Here is a 13,468-nt window from a genome sequence, read left to right as displayed (position 1 = left end):
ACTCAACATCTGTGAAATTCCACATCTGATCCACTCCACATCTGTGCCATTCCACATCTGTTCCACTCCACATCTTTTCCCTTCCACATCTGTTCACTCTACATCTGTTCCACACCAAATCTGTGCCATTCCACATCTGTTCCACTCCACATCTGTTCATTCAACGTTTGTTCCATTCCACATCTGTTCCACTCCACATCTGATCCACTCAACATTTGTTCCATTCCACTTCTGTGAAATTCCACATCGGCTCCACTCCACACTCCACATCTGTGAAATTCCTCATCTGTTCCACTCCACATTTGTTCCATTCCACATCTGTTCCACTTAACATCTGTTACACTCCACATCTGATGAATTCCACATCTGTTACACTCCACACTCAACATCTGTGAAATTCCACATCTGATCCACTCCACATCTGTTCATTCCACGTTTGTTCCATTCCACATCTTTTCCTCTCCACATCTGTTCCACTCCACATCTGTTCATTCCACGTTTGTTCCATTCCACATCTGTTCCACTTAACATTTGTTACACTCCACATCTGTTCCACTCCACACTCCACATCTGTGAAATCCCTCATCTGATCCACTCCACATCTGTTCATTCCACGTTTGTTCCATTCCACATCTGTTCCACTCCACATCTGATCCACTCCACATCTGTTCCATTTCACATCTGTGAAATTCCACATCGGATCCACTCCACATTTGTTCCATTCCATATCAGATCCACTCCACATCTGTTCCACTCCACATTTGTTCCATTCCACATCTGTACCACTCCAAATCTGTTTCATTCCACAGATGTACACTCCACATTTGTTCCACTCCACACTCCACATCTGTGATATTCCTCATCTGTTCCACTCCACATTTGTTCCATTCCACATCAGTTCCACTTAACATTTGTTACACTCCACATCTGATGAATTCCACATCTGTTCCACTCCACACTCCACATCTGTGAAATTCCTCATCTGATCCACTCCACATCTGTTCATTCCACGTTTGTTCCATTCCACATCTGTTCCACTCCACATCTGATCAACTCCACATCTGTTCCATTCCACATCTGTGAAATTCCACATTTGTTCCACTCCACATTTGTTCCATTCCACATCTGTTCCATTCCATATCTGATCCAGTCCACATCTGTGCCACTCCTCATCTGTTCCCCTCCACATCTCTGAAATTCCACATCTGTTCCACTCCACATCTGTTCCACTCCACATCTGACCCATACCACATATGATCCACTCCACATCTGTTCCACTCCACATTTGTTCCATTCCACATCTGTTCCACTTAACATCTGTTACACTCCACATCTGATGAATTCCACATCTGTTCCACTCCACACTCCACATCTGTGAAATTCCTCATCTGATCCAGTCCACATCTGTGCCACTCCACATCTGTTCCACTCCACATCTCTGAAATTCCACATCTGTTCCACTCCACATTTGTTCCATTCCACATCTGTTCACTCCACATATATTCAGTCCACATCTGTTCCATTCCACATATGGTCAACTCCACATCTGTTCACTCTACATCTGTTCCATTCCACATCTGATCCATTCCACATCTGTTCCACTCCACTTTGGTTAAAATCTACATCTGTTACATTCCAAATTTGTTCCCTTCCTCATCTGATCCATTTCACATCAGTTTCATTCCACATCTGTTCACTCCACATCTGTTCACTTCACATCTGTTCCACTCCACATCTGTTCCACTCTACATCTGTTCCAGTCCACATTTGTTCACTCCACATCTGTTCACTTCACATCTGTTCCACTCCACATCTGTTCCAGTCCACATTTGTTCACTCCACATCTGTTCCACTTAAGATGTGTGCCATTCCACATCTGTTCCACTCCACATCTGTGTAATTCCACATCTGTTCCATTCCACATCTGTGCCACTCCACATTTGTTCCATTCCACATCTGTTCCACTTAACATCTGTTCCACTCCACATATGATGAATTCCACATCTGTTCCACTTAACATCTGTTCCACTCCACATATGATGAATTCCACATCTGATCCACTCTACATCTGTTCCACTCCAAATCCACATCTGTTCACTTCACATCTGTTCCACTCCACATCTTTTCCACTCCACATCTATTCCATTCCACATCTGATCCACTCCACATCTGTTCTATTCCACGTTTGTTCAATTCCACATCTGTTCAACTCCACATTTGTTCGCTCCACATCTGTGCCATTCCACATCTGTTCCACTCCACATCTGTTCCCTTCCACATCTGTGCCACTCCACATCTGTTCCATTCCACATCTGTTCCACGTAACATCAGTTCCACTCCACACTCCACATCTGTGATATTCCTCATCTGTTCCACTCCACATTTGTTCCATTCCACATCTGTTCCACTTAACATCTGTTACACTCCACATCTGATGAATTCCACATCTGTTCCACTCCACACTCCACATCTGTGAAATTCCTCATCTGATCCAGTCCACATCTGTTCCACTCCACATCGCTGAAATTCCACATCTGTTCCACTCCACATTTGTTCCATTCCACATCTGTTCACTCCACATATATTCAGTCCACATTTGTTCCATTCCACATATGGTCAACTCCACATCTGTTCACTCTACATTTGTTCCACACCACATCTGTGCCATTCCACATCTGATTCACTCCACATCTGTTCCATTCAACATCTGTTTCACTGAACATCTGTTCCATTCCACATCTGTGCCATTCCACATCTGTTACACTCCACATCTGATGAATTCCATATCTGATCGAATCCACATCTGTTCCATTCCACATCTGTTCCACTCCACTTTGGTTAAAATCAACATCTGTTACATTCCAAATTTGTTCCCTTCCACATCTGATCCATTTCACATCAGTTTCATTCCACATCTGTTCCACTCCACATCTGTTCCACTCCACATCTGTTCCAGTCCACATTTGTTCACTCCACATCTGTTCCACTCCACATCTGTTCCACTTAAGATGTGTGCCATTCCACATCTGTTCCACTCCACATCTGTGTAATTCCACATCTGTTCCATTCCACATCTGTGCCACTCCAAATCTGTTCCATTCCACATCTGTTCCACGTAACATCTGTTCCACTCCACATATGATGAATTCCACATCTGTTCCACTTAACATCTGTTCCACTCCACATATGATGAATTCCACATCTGATCCACTCTACATCTGTTCCCACTCCAAATCCACATCTGTTCACTTCACATCTGTTGCACTCCACATCTTTTCCACTCCACATCTATTCCATTCCACATCTGATCCACTCCACATCTGTTCCATTCCACGTTTGTTCAATTCCACATCTGTTCAACTCCACATTTGTTCGCTCCACATCTGTGCCATTCCACATCTGTTCCACTCCACATCTTTTCCCTTCCACATCTGTTCACTCTACATCTGTTCCACACCAAATCTGTGCCATTCCACATCTGTTCCACTCCACATCTGTTCATTCCACGTTTGTTCCATTCCACATCTGTTCCACTCCACATCTGATCCACTCAACATTTGTTCCATTCCACACCTGTGAAATTCCACATCGGTTCCACTCCACACTCCACATCTGTGGAATTCCTCATCTGTTCCACTCCACATTTGTTCCATTCCACATCTGTTCCACTTAACATCTGTTACACTCCACATCTGATGAATTCCACATCTGTTACACTCCACACTCCACATCTGTGAAATTCCACATCTGATCCACCCCACATCTGTTCATTCCACGTTTGTTCCATTCCACATCTGTTCCACTCCACATCTGTTCCACTCCACATTTGTTCCATTCCACATCTGTACCACTCCAAATCTGTTTCATTCCACAGATGTACACTCCACATTTGTTCCACTCCACACTCCACATCTGTGATATTCCTCATCTGTTCCACTCCACATTTGTTCCATTCCACATCTGTTCCACTTAACATTTGTTACACTCCACATCTGATGAATTCCACATCTGTTCCACTCCACACTCCACATCTGTGAAATTCCTCCTCTGATCCACTCCACATCTGTTCATTCCACGTTTGTTCCATTCCATATCTGTTCCACTCCACATCTGATCAACTCCACATCTGTTCCATTCCACATCTGTGAAATTCCACATTTGTTCCACTCCACATTTGTTCCATTCCACATCTGTTCCATTCCATATCTGATCCACTCCACATCTGTTCCACTCCACATCTGACCCATACCACATACGATCCACTCCACATCTGTTCCACTCCACATTTGTTCCATTCCACATCTGTTCCACTTAACATCTGTTACACTCCACATCTGATGAATTCCACATCTGTTCCACTCCACACTCCACATCTGTGAAATTCCTCATCTGATCCACTCCACATCTGTGCCACTCTACATCTGTTCCACTCCACATCTCTGAAATTCCACATCTGTTCCACTCCACATTTGTTCCATTCCACATCTGTTCACTCCACATATATTCAGTCCACATCTGTGCCATTCCACATATGGTCAACTCCACATCTGTTCACTCTACATTTGTTCCACACCACATCTGTTCCATTCCACATCTGATCCATTCCACATCTGTTACACTCCACATCTGATGAATTCCATATCTGATCGACTCCACATCTGTTCCACTCCACTTTGGTTAAAATCTACATCTGTTACATTCCAAATTTGTTCCCTTCCACATCTGATCCATTTCACATCAGTTTCATTCCACATCTGTTCACTCCACATCTGTTCCAGTCCACATTTGTTCACTCCACATCTGTTCCACTCCACATCTGTTCCACTCCATATCTATTCCATTCCACATCTGATCCATTTCACATCTGTTACATTCCACATTTGTTCCACTCCGAATCCACATCTGTTCACTCCACATCTGTTCCACTCCACATCTTTTCCACTCCATATCTATTCCATTCCACATCTGATCCATTTCACATCTGTTACATTCCACATTTGTTCACTCAACATTTGTTCCATTTCCCATCTTTTCCACTCCACATCTGTGAAATTCCACATCGGTTCCACTCCACATTTGTTCCATTCCACATCTGTTCCATTCCACATCTGTTCCACTCCACATCTGTTCCATTCCACATTCGTTCACTCCACATTTGTTCCACTCCACATTTTTTCCACTCCACATCTGTTTAATTCCATATCTGTTCACTCCACATCTGTACCATTCCACATCTGTTCCACTCCACATCTGTTCCCTTCCACATCTGTTCAATCTACATTTGTTCCACACCACAGCTGTGCCATTCCACATCTGATCCACTCCACATCTGTTCCATTCAACATCTGTTTCACTGAACATCTTTTCCATTCCACATCTATTACACTCCACATCTGATGAATTCCACATCTGATCCACACCAAATTTGTTCCCTTCCACATCTGATCCACTCCACATCTGTTTCATTCTAGATCTGTTCCATTCCACATCTGTTCACTCCACATCTGTTCACTTCACATCTGTTCCACTCCACATCTGTTCCACTCCACATCTATTCCAATCCACATCTGATCCACTCCACATCTGTTCCAGTCCACATTTGTTCATTCCACATCTGTTCCACTCCACATCTGTTCCAGTCCACATTTGTTCATTCCACATCTGTTTCACTCCACATATCTTCCACTCCACAGTTGTGAAATTCCACATCAGTTCCACTTAACATTTGTTCCATTCCACATCTGTTCCATTCCACATCTGTTCCACTCCGAATCCACATCTGTTCACTCCACATATTTTCCACGCCATATCTATTCCATTCCACATCTGATCCATTTCACATCTGATCCATTCACATTTGTTCCACTCCACATCTGTTCCACTCCACATTTGTTCCATTCCACATCTGTTCCATTCCACATCTTTTCCCTTCCACATCTGTTCACTCTACATCTGTTCCACACCAAATCTGTGCCATTCCACATCTGTTCCACTCCACATCTGTTCATTCCACGTTTGTTCCATTCCACATCTGTTCCACTCCACATCTGATCCACTCAACATTTGTTCCATTCCACACCTGTGAAATTCCACATCGGTTCCACTCCACACTCCACATCTGTGGAATTCCTCATCTGTTCCACTCCACATTTGTTCCATTCCACATCTGTTCCACTTAACATCTGTTACACTCCACATCTGATGAATTCCACATCTGTTACACTCCACACTCCACATCTGTGAAATTCCACATCTGATCCACCCCACATCTGTTCATTCCACGTTTGTTCCATTCCACATCTGTTCCACTCCACATCTGTTCCACTCCACATTTGTTCCATTCCACATCTGTACCACTCCAAATCTGTTTCATTCCACAGATGTACACTCCACATTTGTTCCACTCCACACTCCACATCTGTGATATTCCTCATCTGTTCCACTCCACATTTGTTCCATTCCACATCTGTTCCACTTAACATTTGTTACACTCCACATCTGATGAATTCCACATCTGTTCCACTCCACACTCCACATCTGTGAAATTCCTCCTCTGATCCACTCCACATCTGTTCATTCCACGTTTGTTCCATTCCATATCTGTTCCACTCCACATCTGATCAACTCCACATCTGTTCCATTCCACATCTGTGAAATTCCACATTTGTTCCACTCCACATTTGTTCCATTCCACATCTGTTCCATTCCATATCTGATCCACTCCACATCTGTTCCACTCCACATCTGACCCATACCACATATGATCCACTCCACATCTGTTCCACTCCACATTTGTTCCATTCCACATCTGTTCCACTTAACATCTGTTACACTCCACATCTGATGAATTCCACATCTGTTCCACTCCACACTCCACATCTGTGAAATTCCTCATCTGATCCACTCCACATCTGTGCCACTCTACATCTGTTCCACTCCACATCTCTGAAATTCCACATCTGTTCCACTCCACATTTGTTCCATTCCACATCTGTTCACTCCACATATATTCAGTCCACATCTGTGCCATTCCACATATGGTCAACTCCACATCTGTTCACTCTACATTTGTTCCACACCACATCTGTTCCATTCCACATCTGATCCATTCCACATCTGTTACACTCCACATCTGATGAATTCCATATCTGATCGACTCCACATCTGTTCCACTCCACTTTGGTTAAAATCTACATCTGTTACATTCCAAATTTGTTCCCTTCCACATCTGATCCATTTCACATCAGTTTCATTCCACATCTGTTCACTCCACATCTGTTCCAGTCCACATTTGTTCACTCCACATCTGTTCCACTCCACATCTGTTCCACTCCATATCTATTCCATTCCACATCTGATCCATTTCACATCTGTTACATTCCACATTTGTTCCACTCCGAATCCACATCTGTTCACTCCACATCTGTTCCACTCCACATCTTTTCCACTCCATATCTATTCCATTCCACATCTGATCCATTTCACATCTGTTACATTCCACATTTGTTCACTCAACATTTGTTCCATTTCCCATCTTTTCCACTCCACATCTGTGAAATTCCACATCGGTTCCACTCCACATTTGTTCCATTCCACATCTGTTCCATTCCACATCTGTTCCACTCCACATCTGTTCCATTCCACATTCGTTCACTCCACATTTGTTCCACTCCACATTTTTTCCACTCCACATCTGTTTAATTCCATATCTGTTCACTCCACATCTGTACCATTCCACATCTGTTCCACTCCACATCTGTTCCCTTCCACATCTGTTCAATCTACATTTGTTCCACACCACAGCTGTGCCATTCCACATCTGATCCACTCCACATCTGTTCCATTCAACATCTGTTTCACTGAACATCTTTTCCATTCCACATCTATTACACTCCACATCTGATGAATTCCACATCTGATCCACACCAAATTTGTTCCCTTCCACATCTGATCCACTCCACATCTGTTTCATTCTAGATCTGTTCCATTCCACATCTGTTCACTCCACATCTGTTCACTTCACATCTGTTCCACTCCACATCTGTTCCACTCCACATCTATTCCAATCCACATCTGATCCACTCCACATCTGTTCCAGTCCACATTTGTTCATTCCACATCTGTTCCACTCCACATCTGTTCCAGTCCACATTTGTTCATTCCACATCTGTTTCACTCCACATATCTTCCACTCCACAGTTGTGAAATTCCACATCAGTTCCACTTAACATTTGTTCCATTCCACATCTGTTCCATTCCACATCTGTTCCACTCCGAATCCACATCTGTTCACTCCACATATTTTCCACGCCATATCTATTCCATTCCACATCTGATCCATTTCACATCTGATCCATTCACATTTGTTCCACTCCACATCTGTTCCACTCCACATTTGTTCCATTCCACATCTGTTCCATTCCACATCTGATCCACTCCACATCTGTTCCAGTCCACATTTGTTCCATTCCACATCTGTACCACTCCAAATCTGTTTCATTCTACAGATGTACTCTCCACATCTGTTCCACTCCACACTCCACATCTGTGAAATTCCTCATCTGTTCCACTCCACATTTCTTCCATTCCACATCTGTTCCACTTAACATCTGTTACACTCCACATCTGATGAATTCCACATCTGATCCACCTTATATCTGTTTCATCCACATCTGTTCGTCCCCACATCTGTGAAATTCCACATCTTTTCCACACAGCGACCCGGACCGCACAGCGACCTGGACCGGACCACACAGCGACCCGGACCACATGGCGACCCAGACCACATGGCGACCCAGACCACACGGCGACCCGGACCGGACCACATGGCGACCCAGACCATACGGTGACCTGGATCGGACCACGCAGTGACCCGGACAGGACCACATGGCGACCCAGACCACACGGCATCCCGGACCGGAGCACACAGCAACCCGGACCGGACCACAAGGCTACCCGGACCACACGGCGACCCGGACCACACGGCGACGCAGACCACACGGTGAACCGGACCACACAGTGACCCAGACCACACAGCGACCAAGACCACACGGCAACCCAGACCACACGGCGAACCGGACCACACAGTGACCCAGACCACACAGTGACCCAGACCACACAGTGACCCAGACCACACAGCGACCAAGACCACACGGCGACCCAGACCACACGGCGAACCGGACCACACAGTGACCCGGACCACACGGCATCCCAGACAGGACCACACGGCGACCCAGACCGGAGCACACAGCAACCCGGACCGGACCACATGGCTACCCGGACCACACGGCGAACCGGACCACACAGTGACCCAGACCACACAGTGACCCGGACCACACAGTGACCCAGACCACACGGCGAACCGGACCACACAGTGACCCAGACCACACAGTGACCCAGACCGAACCACATATATATATGTGTGTGTGTGTGTGTGTGTGTGTGTGTATATGTGTGTGTGTGTATATGTGTGTGTATATGTGTGTGTATATATATATGTGTGTGTGTATATGTGTGTGTGTATATGTATGTGTATATATGTGTGTGCATATATGTGTGTGTGTATATGTGTGTATGTATATGTGTGTGTGTGTATATGTGTGTATGTATATGTGTGTGTGTGTATATGTGTGTGTGTATATGTATGTGTATATATGTGTGTGCATATATGTGTGTGTGTATATGTGTGTATATATATTTATATATATATATATATATATATATATATATATATATATATATATATATATATATATATATATATATATATATATATACATATATATATATATATATATATATATATATATATATATATATATATATATATATATATATATGCGTGTATATGTGTGTGTGTGTGTGTTTATGTGTGTGTGTATATATAAATGTGTATATGTGTGTATATATGTGTGTGTGTGTATTTATATATATATATGTGTGTGTGTGTGTGTGTGTATATACGTGTGTGTATATGTGTGTATGTATATGTGTGTGTGTGTATATGTGTGTATGTATATGTGTGTGTGTGTATATGTGTGTATGTATATGTGTGTGTGTATATATGTGTGGGTGTGTGTGTATATGTGTGTGTGTATATATGTGTGGGTGTGTGTGTATATGTGTGTGTGTATATATGTGCCTGGAGGCGGCGTCTCAGCAGGGATTAAATGAGATTCCAGACGCCACATTATGGAAAATGAACTCCTGGGGATTGTTATGGCAACCGCATCTAAACCGTTTCCAGACCGGACTGAACCTCTTTCATGGAGACGCTGCGTCCACAACGTTCATTTCCACACAGCCTTACAGACGGTCAGAGACGGGAGGAACGTTGGGCGTGGGACCTTGAGGGACGGCGTGGGACCCTTAAGGGACGGCGTGGGACCTTGAGGGACGGCGTGGGACCTTGAGGGACGGCGTGAGACCTTGAGGGACGGCGTGAGACCTTGAGGGACGGCGTGGGACCTTGAGGGACGGCGTGAGACCTTGAGGGACAGTGTGGGACCTTGAGGGACGGCGTGAGACCTTGAGGGACGGCGTGGGACCTTGAGGGACGGCATGAGACCCTGAGGGACGGCGTGGGACCTTGAGGGACGGCGTGAGACCCTGAGGGACGGCGTGGGACCTTGAGGGACGGCGTGAGACCCTGAGGGACGGCGTGGGACCCTGAGGGACGGCGTGGGACCTTGAGGGACGGCGTGAGACCCTGAGGGACGGCGTGGGACCCTGAGGGACGCCGTGGGACCTTGAGGGACGCCGTGGGACCTTGAGGGACGCCGTGGGACCCTGAGGGACGGCGTGGGACCTTTAAGGGACGGCGTGGGACCCTGAGGGACGGCGTGGGACCCTGAGGGACGGCGTGGGACCTTTAAGGGACGGCGTGGGACCCTGAGGGACGGCGTGAGACCCTGAGGGAAGGCGTGAGACCCTGAGGGAAGGCGTGGGTCCCTGAGGGAAGGCGTGGGTCCCTGAGGGAAGGCGTGGGTCCCTGAGGGACGGCGTGGGACCCTTAAGGGACGGCGTGGGACCCTGAGGGACGGCGTGGGAACCTGATGGAAGGCGTGGGACCTGTAAGGGACGGTGTGGGACCCTGAGGGACGGTGTGGGACCCTGAGGGAAGGCGTGGGACCCTGAGGGACGGCGTGGGACCTTGAGGGACGGTGTGGGACCTTGAGGGACGGCGTGAGACCTTGAGGGACGGCGTGGGACCTTGAGGGACGGCGTGAGACCTTGAGGGACAGTGTGGGACCTTGAGGGACGGCGTGAGACCTTGAGGGACGGCGTGGGACCTTGAGGGACGGCATGAGACCCTGAGGGACGGCGTGGGACCTTGAGGGACGGCGTGGGACCCTTAAGGGACGGCGTGGGACCTTGAGGGACGGCGTGGGACCTTGAGGGACGGCGTGGGACCCTTAAGGGACGGCGTGGGACCTTGAGGGACGGCGTGGGACCTTGAGGGACGGCGTGAGACCTTGAGGGACGGCGTGAGACCTTGAGGGACGGCGTGGGACCTTGAGGGACGGCGTGAGACCTTGAGGGACAGTGTGGGACCTTGAGGGACGGCGTGAGACCTTGAGGGACGGCGTGGGACCTTGAGGGACGGCATGAGACCCTGAGGGACGGCGTGGGACCTTGAGGGACGGCGTGAGACCCTGAGGGACGGCGTGGGACCTTGAGGGACGGCGTGAGACCCTGAGGGACGGCGTGGGACCCTGAGGGACGGCGTGAGACCCTGAGGGACGGCGTGGGACCTTGAGGGACGGCGTGAGACCCTGAGGGACGGCGTGGGACCCTGAGGGACGCCGTGGGACCTTGAGGGACGCCGTGGGACCTTGAGGGACGCCGTGGGACCCTGAGGGACGGCGTGGGACCTTTAAGGGACGGCGTGGGACCCTGAGGGACGGCGTGGGACCCTGAGGGACGGCGTGGGACCTTTAAGGGACGGCGTGGGACCCTGAGGGACGGCGTGAGACCCTGAGGGAAGGCGTGAGACCCTGAGGGAAGGCGTGGGTCCCTGAGGGAAGGCGTGGGTCCCTGAGGGACGGCGTGGGACCCTTAAGGGACGGCGTGGGACCCTGAGGGACGGCGTGGGAACCTGAGGGAAGGCGTGGGACCTGTAAGGGACGGTGTGGGACCCTGAGGGACGGTGTGGGACCCTGAGGGAAGGCGTGGGACCCTGAGGGACGGCGTGGGACCTTGAGGGACGGTGTGGGACCCTGAGGGAAGGTGTGGGACCCTGAGGGACGGCGTGGGACCTGTAAGGGACGGCGTGAAACCCTGAGGGACGACGTGGGACCCTGAGGGACGGCGTGGGACCCTGAGGGACGGCGTGAGACCCTGAGGGATGGGGGTCTGACAACGGCACAGAGACCGAGGGAAAAAACGTCTTCTTCCATGTGGTCCCGCTCGGCGGCGGACGCTCCTCCTCTGCATGAGGACCCATCTTCGTCCAGGTCCTCTCTTCCTGCAGGTCCTACCCATGTTCTACATGTGGGACGCGGTTCCTCCAGACATGTGGATCTTCATGTCCAAACGTCACCAGGTTGCAGAAGCTGGACACCATGAGGGCGGAGAAACGGGTCTCTTCAGCGGTAACTATTCCGGACACCCCCCCCCCCCCCCCGGCTCTGACGGACCGCCACCACAGCAGGACGCCCCCCACTGTTCACGCAGAGAACCCACAATGCTCCGCCTCAGAAACGTTCACAGGTACCTGACTGGGTCCAGGCCCCGACTGGTTCCAGCTGCTACAGACTAGGGTCGGACTCTACTACAGACCGTAGCGGCAGCTTCTTTGGCTGCTCCTGATTGGACGTTACCGTCAGTCTAAGCTCTCTGATTGGTGGAAAGTCTGACAGGAAGTGTCTTCATCATCATGTCCAGGTGAAAATAGAGGTCTCTTAGCAACATGGTAGTGATGGTGATGAAGATGTGATAAATAATGGTGGATTTACGATCTAGAGTCTCTGAATAAACACTACATGTTGTGTCTGGATTGTAAACCTCCTGGACGGATAGAAACGCTGGAAAACCTCCGTAGACCAGCTGGAGGGTCACATGACCAGCTGGAGGGTCACATGACCAGCTGGAGGGTCACATGACCATCACAGTTCCATGCTGCTGGTCCTGGTGGAAAAGATAAAGCTTTAAGGCTTAGAGATCCTGATCAAACATCTGATCTGATCAGATTGAGGAGTAAACCAGCTCTTCACTGTTCCAACAGCCTGACCTGGAGATGTCCACCATCACACCAGGCGAGCCGCGTGGGTTTTCAGCACCTTCCATCAGGGCTCAGTTCCTCTTGTCAAACACTCCGCTGCCCTCTGAGCAGCCGCCTGGCATCAGTCGGCCACAGCGACCACCGAGGCCGACACAAACAGAAAGCTGCTGTTGAAGGACAGGACGGCTTGCTCTGACACCAGCAGACATTCACCAAGAGCTTCCAGAGGTCAGACGCTTTGTCACG

General features: G+C 48.4%; 1 protein-coding gene across 2 annotated transcripts in view; it reads right to left on the bottom strand.

Moving 5' to 3' along the window:
* Window positions 1–13,468, bottom strand: part of LOC306759999 (pre-B-cell leukemia transcription factor 1-like) — a gene marked incomplete at its 5' end in the record, with an annotated part of 169,490 nt that overhangs the window by 151,591 nt on the left and 4,431 nt on the right. The window lies entirely within an intron of this gene.

The sequence above is a fragment of the Telmatherina bonti genome (assembly GCF_933228915.1).
Source record: "Telmatherina bonti genome assembly, chromosome: 8".
In the NCBI taxonomy this organism is placed as follows: Eukaryota; Metazoa; Chordata; class Actinopteri; order Atheriniformes; family Telmatherinidae; genus Telmatherina; species Telmatherina bonti.
This window is presented reverse-complemented; position numbering and strand designations above follow the sequence as displayed.